This window comes from Ovis canadensis, chromosome 23 (assembly GCF_042477335.2).
Source record: "Ovis canadensis isolate MfBH-ARS-UI-01 breed Bighorn chromosome 23, ARS-UI_OviCan_v2, whole genome shotgun sequence".
NCBI classification, from domain to species: domain Eukaryota; kingdom Metazoa; phylum Chordata; class Mammalia; order Artiodactyla; family Bovidae; genus Ovis; species Ovis canadensis.
In genome coordinates, this window is record NC_091267.1 from 28,381,462 (window position 1) to 28,392,676 (window position 11,215).

General features: G+C 35.7%; 1 pseudogene; it reads right to left on the bottom strand.

The window, feature by feature from the left end:
* Positions 1–2,901: 2,901 nt before the first annotated feature.
* Positions 2,902–3,645, bottom strand: LOC138428137 (SS18-like protein 2 pseudogene; annotated as a pseudogene).
* Between the last annotated feature and the right edge of the window lie 7,570 nt (positions 3,646–11,215).

An 11,215-nucleotide genomic window follows, 5' to 3' on the forward strand; every position in this document is an offset into this window, starting at 1 on the left:
ATATAAGAGATATGGGTTCAATCCCTGGGTTGGGAACATCCTCTGGAGAAGGGAATGGCACCCACTCCAGTATTCTTGGCTGGAGAATCCAATGGATAAGGGTGCCTAACAGGCTACAGTGCATAGGCTTGTAAAGAGTCAGACATGACAGAAGGGACTGAGCACCCAGGCATGCACATCATAGTTAGTTTATAGACCCTTCACTTCCATCAGAATTTCTCCTAGGTTTATGTATTTTTGATGCTACTTTAAATGCAGTATAAAAACCATTTACAGATATTCATTGCCATCATAGTTATTTTGTTTTTGTTTTTATCTTACAACACTGACAAACTCACTTGTTAGTGTTAACAATGTTTCAATTAATTAATTTTGTAGATTCTGTGGGATTTCTTCACAGACAATTATGTCAAGGGCAAATAGAGGTAGTTTTATTTCTTCATTTTTATCGAAATGCCTTACATTTCTTTTTGCCTGGCTTCATTAATTTTTCTAGAAACCCCAAAATAATTGCTGTATAGAAGTAATGAGAATGTTAACAGATTTCTGTATATTAATTTTGAATCCTTCAACTTTGCAAGTTCATTTATTAGTTTTAATAGGTTTTTTTTTTTTTTTGGTGGAAATGTCAGGTCTTTCTATGAGTAATATTGTTGCTGCTGCTAAGTTGCCTCAGTTGTGTCCCCTATTTGCAACCCTATGAACTGTAGACCACCACACTCCTCTGTCCATGGGATTATCCAGGCAATAATTCTGGGATGGTTTGCCATGCCCTCCACCAGGGGATCTTTCTGACCCAGAAATCCAACCTATGTCTGTTAAGTTTCCTGCCTTGGCAAGAGTGTTCTTTACCACAAGCACCACCCACAAAGCCCCATGATATCTGAAAATGGTGACAGTTTTACTTCTTCCCTTCCATTTTTTATTTCTTTTTCTTCTCTTATTGCTGTGGCTAGGAATTCCAATACTAAGTTAAGTTGAAGTGGTAAGAGAGACAACCTTATCTTGTTTCTGATTTTGGAGAAAAGACTTTTAGGTTTTTACTCTTGCATATGATATTATTTGTGAGTTTGTCATAAACAACCACTATTATTTTGAGATATATTTCCTCTTTACCAGCTTTGATAAGAGTTTTATCAGTTTATACACTAATAGTAAGCTGTCAGAAAGAGAAAACTAATAATCTGTCAGAAAGAGAAAATAATAATCCTATTTAAATATCATTAAAAAAAAAAACTAGGAATAAACTAATGAGGTGAAAGGCCTACACTCTGACAGGTACAAAACCTTGATGAAGGAAATTGAGGAGGATACGAAGCAATGGAAAGATATCTTGAATTGGAAAAAATATTGTTTAAATGACTGCACTGCTCAAAACAATCTAGATTTAATGAAATCCGTATCAAAATACCAATGACTCCTTCCACAGAGCTAGAATAAATAAATTTAATTTTATATGGACCCATCAAAACCCATGGATTGTCAAGGCAAGCTTAAGAATAAAGAACAAAACAGAAAGATCAATACCTCCTAACTTCGAAAAACACTGCAAAGATTCTTCTTTATAAGAAAAGCTATGACAAACCTAGACAGAATTTTAGAAAGCAGAAACATCATTTTGACAACAAAAGACCACATGATCGAAGCTATGGTTTTTCCAGCAGTGGTGTATGGATGTGAGAGTTGAACTGTAGAGAAGGTTGAGCACCTAAGAAATTATGCTTTCAAACTGTGGTGCTCGAGAAGACTCTTGAGAGTCTCTTGAACAGCAAGGAGACCAAACTAGTCATATGGAACCATACCAAAAGTTTTTAATTACCCAGATAACCAAGATGGTGTGTTTACTCACCTAGAGCCAGACATCCTTGGGTGTGAAGTCAAGCGGGTTTTAAGCAGCATTGCTATTAACAAAGCTAGTGGAGGTGATGGAATTCCAGCTGAACTATTTAAAATCCTAAAAGATAATGCTGTTAAAGCTCTGCAAGTAATATGCCAGCAAATTTGGAAATTTGCCAGTAGCCACAGGAATGAAAAGGCCAGTTTTCATTCCAATCCCAAAGAAAAGCATTGGCAAAGAGTGTTCAAACTACCATACAATTGCACTCATTTCACATGCTAGCCAGGTGATGCTCAAAATCCTTCAAGCTAGGCTTCAAAAGTACATGAACCAAACACTTCCAGATGTACAAGCTGGATTACAATAGGCAGAAGAACCAGAGATCAAATTGCCAACATCTAATGGATAACAGAAGAAAAGCATGGGAATTCCAGAAAAACACCTACTTCTGCTTCACTGACTACCTACAGTTTTTGACTGTATGGATCACAACAAACTGGGAAATTCTTATAGAGAATTTCCTTTAAGACCACCTTACTTGCCTCCTGAGAAACATGTATGCAGGTCAAGAAGCAACAGTTAGAACTGGACATGGAAAAATGACTGGTTCAAAATTGGGAAAGGAGTATATCAAGACTGTATATTGTCACCCAGCTTATTTAACTTATATGTGGTGTACATCATGTGAAAGGCTTGGATAGATGAATCATAAGCTGGAATCAAGACTGATGGGAGAAATACCAACAATGTCAAATACGCAGATGACAGCTGCATGTCATTTGTAGAAAGCAAATGGCAGAAAGTGAAGAGGAACTTAAGAGCCTCTTGTGAGGGTGAAAGAGGAGAGTAAAAAAGCTGGCTTAAAATGTAACACTCAAAAAACTAAGATCATTGCATATGGCTCTATCACTTCATGGTAAATAGATAGAGAAAAAAAAATGTAAACAGTGTCAGATTTATTTTCTTGGGCTCCAAAATCACTGTGGATGGTAACTACAGCCATGAAATTAAAAGACACTTCTTCCTTGGAAGGAAAGCTATGACAAACCTAGATAGAATTTTTTTTTTTTTTTGTGGAAAGGCAAGCTTTATTTCAAAGAAACGTGAAAAGAGCAGGCAGGGGTCCACCACCACAAACTGGTAGGAGGGAGAAACAGTCACACGTCCATTTGGCAGTGTCTCAGTAGAAAGTCTCACAAATTCCTGCTGATCGCCCAATACCTGCTCAAGTTTCCTCTTCAGGGTGAAACTAAAAAGATTGACTTGAAGATGCCCATTATATCTCTGTTATCCAAACACTTATTTCAGGATGGAAGACACTTGCAGTCAACTTAATTGAGGGAATCCACTTAATTATTAAATATTTATACTGAGAATATGGTTAAGTTAGTAGCTTTCTTCACATGTTCACATTTTTAGAAGAGCCACAGAGGTTCCATTCACATTCTAAGCAGTTGAGTTGGCAAAAATCCATTTCATAGGAAATAGATCACATTCAATTACTCCTCACAACAGCCAACTGGAAGACTATTCCATTGCTTTTGAAGCACTGGTTGGGTTGGCATCTGCGATGGTAGCCAAATAAATGAGATTTCTGTGTAACACATGCTGGTACTGGACGCACTCATTCGCCCGGCCGCTTTGTATTCCACGATACAGCGGATCAGCTGGTCATTCTCCTCCAGGAGCCGCTGGATGGTCTCCTGATTGACTTCTGCCTTCCCTCTCAGCCAGTCCGGTATGAAAGCCACCGACATCCCGGGAAGCCAGGGTGGAACTCGGCCTCAGGCCCGGCAGATCCCCTCTGATCTAGGCTAGATAGAATTTTAGAAAGCAGAGATATCACTTTGCCAACAAAGGTCTACATAGTTAAAACTTTGGTTTTTCCAGCAGTCATGTTTGGATGTGAGAGTTGAACCATAGAGAAAGTTGAGTTCCCAAGAAATGATGCTTTCAAACTGTGGTGCTAGAAAAGACTCTTGAGAGTCTCTTGGACAACAAGGAGACCAAACTAATCAATCCTAAAGGAAATCAACCCTGAATATTCACTGGAAGGACTGATGCTGAAGTTGAAGCTCCAATGCATTGACCACCTGATGTGAAGAGCCTATTAATTGGAATAGATCCTTATGCTGGGAAAGATTAAAGACAAAAGGAGAAGACGGTGGCAGAGGATAAGATGGTTGGATGACATATTTGACTCAGTTGATATGAGTTTGAGCACTGTGAGATAATGAAGGACTGGGAAGCTTGCCTGCTGCAGTCCATGGAGTAGCAAAGAGTTGGAGGCAAATGAGTGACTGAACATCAACACCAACAAAGATACAATAATCAAAGTAGCATGGTACTGGCACAAAAATGGACACATAGAACAACAGAACAGAATACAGAGCCCAGAAATAAACGGATTCATCTATGGTCAATTAATCTATGACAAAGGAGGCAAGAATAAGCAATGGAGAAAAACAATCTTTTCAATAAGTGGTTCTGAGAAATCTGGACAGCTACATATAAAGAAATAAGACTAGAACATTTTCTGATATCATGTACAAAAATAAACCCCAAATAGATTAAAGTCCTAAATGTAAGACCTGAACCCATAAAACTCCTAGAATAAAACAAAGCACACTTTGACACAAAATGTAGTACTTTTTTTAAATCTGACTCCTAAGGCAAAATAAATAAAATTAAATATAAACAAATGGAAAAAAATAATAAAAAAATTAACAAATGGGACTTATTTGAACTTAAAAGCTTTTGAAAAGCAAAAGAAACCATCTACAAAACAAAAACACACCCTACTGAATGGGAGAAAGTATTTGCAAATGATGTGACTGATAGGGGATTACTTTCAAAATATATAAACAACTCATGCAACTCAGTGTTAGAAAGTAACCCAATTGAAAATACACAAAAGACTTGAATAGGCATTTATCCAGAGAAGACATAGAGATAGATAACAGGTACATGAAAAGAGGTACAAAATTGTTAATTATTAGAGAAATGTATTTCAAAACAATAATGAGATATGACCTCACACCCTTCAGAATGGCTGTCATCAAAAAATCTATAAGTAATAAGTGTTGGTAAGGAGATGGAGAAAGAGAACCCTTGTACACTGTTGGTGGAAATGTAACTTGGTGCAGCCACTATGGAAAAAAGTATGGAGAGTCTTCAAAAAACTAAGCCTAGAACTACCACATGATCTAGTAGTTCCATTTCTGGTATATAACCAAAAATAATAGTAGAAATACTAATTTTAAAAGTCACATGCACCCCAATACTCAGCAGCATTATGTACAATAGCCAGGTAATGGAACAAACAGAAATGTTCATCAACAGATGAATGGATAAAGAAGTTATGGTACACACACACACACACACACACACACACACACACACACACGCATTGGAATATTAGTCAGCCACAAAAAGAATGAAATTCTATTCTTTGCAACAGTGTGGATGGACCTAGAGAGTATTGGGCTCAGTGAAATGTCAGGCAGAAAATGACAAATACTGTATGATATCAATTATATATGAAATTGAAAAATAAAAGAAACAAATGTATATAAAAAAACAGAAACAGACTCATGAACACAGTAAACATATTAGTAGAAACCAGTGGGGAGAGGTGGCAAGATAGAAGTATGGGATTAAGAGATTAAAAACTACTATGTATAATAAAGATAAGCAACAAGGATATGTTGTACAAAAAATATAGTCATTATTTTGTAATAAATTTAAATGGAGTATCATCTATAAAAATATAGATACCTGAAACTAAAACAATATTGGAAATCAACTATGAATATGTGGGTGCTAAGTCAGTTCGGTTGTGTCAGACTCTTTGCAACCCAATAGACTGTAGTCCACCAGGCTCCTCTGTGCATGGAATTCTCCTGGCAAGAATACTGGAGTGGGTGGTCATGCCCTCTGCCAGAGGATCTTCCTGACCCAGGGATTGAACTCATGACTCTTAAGTCTCCTGCTTTGGCAGTGCATTTACCAATATTCCCACCTGGGAATCCCAGAAATCAACTATACTTCAATTAAAACAGAAAAGAAGTAGGGAGAATAGATATCCAGGGCTTGTTTCTGATCTCAGTGGAAAAGAATTTTCTTCAACCAATAAATAGAGTATTAATTGGAGGTTTTACAAAAGTATGTTTCATTAGATTTAGGAAATTCTATTCTTTTCCTAATGTGTTGAAAGTTTTTTTTATCATATATGAGTATTTTATTTTTGTCAGCTTTTGTGTGTACGTGTGTCTATTAAGATGGTCATATGGATTTTGTCCTTTATTCCACTAATGTGGTGTATTACATTAATTAAATTTATTTTTGGATGCTAAGCCACTGTGCATTCTGGGATGTCTAGTGTGTCATGGTGTGTAATTCTTTTCATAAAGTGCAGGATTTGGTTGACAGTTTTTCAATTCTAAATTCATCTGTCATTTTATTTTACTATTATTTTTTATGTCTTTTTCTGGATCACATTTTAGGATAACACTAGGTTCACAGAATGAGATGGTAACTATTTCCTTTTCCTCTAATTTCTGAAAAAGTTTCTTAAAAATATATAAGTGAAGCCATATGAGCCTAAGATTTTTATAATGGAGAAATTTCACTTACCATCTCAGGTTTTTTTTGCTATTGTTGCTATAATTCTTCTTGAGTCAGTTTTAGTAATTTTGCAATTTATGTTTTTTATGTTTTTCATTTTAAAATTCTCTCTACTGCCTTCATTTATGTTAAAAAGTGAATGATTTTTTTTTAATTCTTCAGGTTTTGTTTGTTTGCTTTTTACTTTTGAGTTATTTCTTAGTGGTTGCTTTAGGGAATACAGTAGAAATGTATATTTTGCCTGTTTTATGTAATTCCTTCCATAAAGTTGTTCATAATTTCCCTTTAAAATATACTTCATTCTGAAGGTTTTGAAAGTGATGTCTCCTCTTTTTCTAATTTTGGTAATTTTATCTTCTCTTACTTTCTTGTTTAATTTCTGTTGCTGTTCAGTCACTGTCATGTCTGACTCTTTGCAACCCCATAGACTGTAGCATGCCAGGCTACCCTGTCCTTCACTATCTCCTTGCTCAAACTCCTTTTTATCTCTGAAGCAGAAGCCTCATATACTTTTAACTTTGCCCAGTGATTGCTCATTTTTTGCTATGCAGTGCAAGTGAAAGTTTAGTCAGTCAGCCAGATGTGTCCAGCTCTTTGTGACCAGATGGACTATAGACCATAAGGCTCTTCTGTCCATGAAATTCTCCAGACAAGAATACTGAAGTGACTTGCCATTTCCTTCCCCAGGGGATTTTCCTGACTCAGGGATAGAACCCTCCTCGCCAGTGTTTTAGGCAGACTTTTTACTGACTGAGCCACCAGGGAAGACCTTACTATGCAGAAGAACCATTAAAACTTCAGCACCCACTTCTGGGGGGAAAAAAAAGGAAAATGCCATTTCTTCTGTCTCCAGAATGTAAGAAGACCTGAAAAACATAGCTGTTAAAGACTAACTATATTATTTGCACTGACTTTTACTGAAGACCTATGCTTAGTCACTACAGTATTGTGTGATATAAACATCTGACTTACTGAGTCTCAGTTCAGTCGCTCAGCTGTGTATGACTCTTTGAGACCCCAAGCTGCCCTGTCCATCACCAACTCCTGGAGCTTGCTCAAACTCATGTCCATTGAGTCGGTGATGCCATACAGCATCTCATACTCTGTTGTCCCTGTCTCCCCTGCTGTCATCTTTCCCAGCATCAGGGTCTTTTCCAACGATTTAGCTCTTCACATCAGATGGCCAAAATATTGGAGCTTCAGCTTCAGCACCAGTTCTTCCAATGAATATTCAGGACTGATTTCCTTTAGGACTGACTGATTTGATCTCCCTGAAGTTCAAGGGACTCTCAAGAGTCTTCAGCACCACAATTCAAAAGCATCAGTTCTTCAGTGCTCAACCTACTTTATGGTCCAGCTCTCACATTCATGCATGACTATTGTAAAAACTATAGCTTTGGCTATATGGACCTTTTTTGGCAAAGTGATGTCTCTGCTTTTTAAAACTCTGTTTAGGTTTGTCATAGCTATTCTTCCAAGGAGCAATCGTCTTTTAATTTCATAGCTGCAGTCACCATTCCCATTGATTTTGGAGCCCAAGAAAATGAAATCTGACACTGTTTCCACATTTTTCCTATTCCCTTACTTTTTTGTTTAATCTAGCTTAATGTTTGTCAACTTTGTTGATTATTTTTAAAAATTAACTCTTTAAAATTTTCTGTCTATATTTTTATTCTAATTTTTATATTATTTCCTTCTTCTGATTAGTTTCATTTTCATTTTCACTCTTTCTAGTTTCTCAAGGTAGACATTTGATAGTTTGATCTGAGGTTTTACTTTTCTGATATAGAGATTTAAAAATAATTTCTTTAAGCACTCCTATAACTGCATCTTATAAATTCAGGCATTCTGTCACTCACTGGTTATTTAGGAGAATTTGATTAATTTCTAAATATTTATAAATTTCCTATTTTTTTCTGTTATTGACTTCTAATTTGATTCCATTTTAGTTGGAGTATATGTTTGTGTGGTTTCAAATCTTCTAAATTTATTGAGATGATTTTATGCTATAAAATATAGTCTATCCTGGAGACTATTCCATGTTCACTTGAGAAGAATACAAATTCTTTTGTTAGAGCATTCTAAGTCTTGGTTTATAGTGTTATTCAAGTTCTTTTTATGCTTGTTAATCTTCTGTGTAGTGTTTTTTTTTTTCATTATTTACACTGAGTTATTTAAACTTCAAACTAGTAATATTGATTTGTCTAATTTCACTTTCAATTTTATAAATTTTTACTTCATGTATTTTGGGAAAATATACTTAGGTATATAAATTTTTATGATTATATATTCTTGATGAATTGGTGCATTTATTTTATAAAATGTATGTTTTATTTTCTAGTAATGTTTCTTGTATTTAAATCTATTATTATAATATTAACAATATGGTTCTCCAATTTTCAAAGTTAGATGTTTCATGTTTTACCTTTTTTACATGCTTTTATTTTTTATTTATTTATACCTATTAATGTAAGGTATTTCTCTTATGTACATTTAGTTATATCTTGTTTTTATTCATTCTGATAATATCTGCTTTTGTTTGCTGTATTTAGCCCATTCACATTTCACGCAAATATTGCTATGGTTAGATTTATGCCTATCATTTACCTCTTGCTTTCTATTTTTCTTATGTTTTAAAATATTCCTGTGTTTCTCTTTTACTACTACATTTTGTGTTAAATAAATATTTTTATAGAACACCATTTTAATTCCTTTTTTGATTGTGTTATCATTACTTCTAAGCATTTTTTTAGCGGTGGCTCTAAGATTGCAATAGGCATCCCAACTGATCACAATTCACTTTAGAGTAGTGCCTGTGTGATTTCAGATAAGATGCTTTCCCCGCTTCTGGCTTCTTTCAAGATTTTTTTTTTTCCCTTAACTTTTCTGAAGTTTGAATGTGATGTTCCCAAGTATTGTTTTTATTTGTTTTATTTTATTTAGCTTTTACATTTCTCCTGCTTGATGTTCTTTGAGTTTCTTGGATCTGCAGTTGATGCCTGACATTAATTTGGGGAAATAGACTTCATTGCTCCAAATACTGCTTCTGTCCCTGTTCCTTTTTCTCCTTCTCATGTTGCTGCTATTTGTATACTATACCCTTTGTAGTTGCCCCACAGTTTTTGGATACTCAGTTCCCCTTTTTCAATTTTTCCCTGTGCTTTCCAGTTTGGGAGGTTTCTATTGTCATATCCTCAGCTCAGTGATTCTTTTCTCAGCAATATCTAGTCTACTAATGAACCCCTCAAAGATATTCTTCATTTTTATAACAATGTTTTTGCATTTCTTTTAGATTCTTTCTCAGAATTTTTTCTCTCTGTTTACCTTATCCACATGTTCTTGTATGTTTATGGTCTATTTTTCCCATTAAAGTTCTTAGCATATTAATCATAGTTTTTAAAAATTCCTTATTAAAATTTGTCTTATAAGTCAAACATTCTTAATATATCTGACTTTGGTGCTAAGGTTTGATTATTCTCTTCAAATTGTGATTTTGCCTTTTAATATGACATGTAATTTTTTGTGAAAAGTGGTTATGATATATCGTGAATTAAAGGAACTACCATAAAAATTCCTTTAGTAATGTAGTAGTAAAGTTTGGAGTCAGAGAACTTGTTCTATAGACCTAGAGATCTCAGTATTTTCATGAACATATGCTCCTTTCCTGTGAACTTTGTCAGTACTTTTCAGTACTCCACAAACCACCTTAGGTGGGTTAGGATGTTTAGAGGTTTCTGAAGTTGGATATTTCCCTGCTCTGAGGTATATTAGACTCTGATAAAACCTCAATAAATTCAGTTCGTTTCAGTTGCTCAGTCATGTCCAACTCTTTGTGACCCCATGAACCGCAGCATGCTAGGCCTCCTTGTCCATCACCAACTCCCAGAGTCCACCCAAACCCATGTCTATTGAGTCGGTGATGCCATCCAACCATCTCATCCTCTGTCATCCCCTTCTCCTTCTGCCCTCAAACATTCCCAGCATCAGGGTCTTTTCAAATGAGTCAACTCTGCATCAGGTGGCCAAAGTATTGGAGCTTCAGCTTCAACATCATTCCTTCCAATGAACACCCAAGACTGATATCCTTTAGAATGGACTGATTGGATCTCCTGGCAGTCCAAGGGACTCTCAAAAACCTTCTCCAACACCATGGTTCAAAAGCATCAATTCTTAAGCACTCAGCTTTCTTTATAGTCCAACTCTCACATCCATATATGACCACTGGAAAAACCATAGCCTTGACTAATGGACCTTTGTTGGCAAAGTAATGTCTCTGGTTTTTAATATGCAGTCTAGATTGGGCATAACTTTTCTTCCAAGGAGTAAGCGTCTTTTAATTTCATGGCTGCAGCCATGATCTGCAGCGATTTTGGAGCCCAGAAAAATAAAGTCAGCCACTATTTCCCCATCTATTTCCCATGAAGTGATGGGACCAGACGCCATGATCTTTGTTTTCTGAATGTTGAGCTTTAAGCCAACTTTTTCACTCTCCTCAATAAATTATATTCTGGAAAAATTGTTTCTCCTAAGGAAAACTCTTCTTAGGAAAAAGCAGAATGCTCCAGTATATTTAAAAATGGTTAGTTTTTCCCTCCTTCTGCCAGAAACCTGAGGGAATACTGTATTTCTTTTATGTCAGAATCTGGTAGTTCTCATGGAGATACTTCACAAAAGTGTAGGGTTGCTAGGACTGTTTTCATGGTGATTTTACCTCTCAGAGTGTCCACACTGGGCCTCCATTCATCAATTACA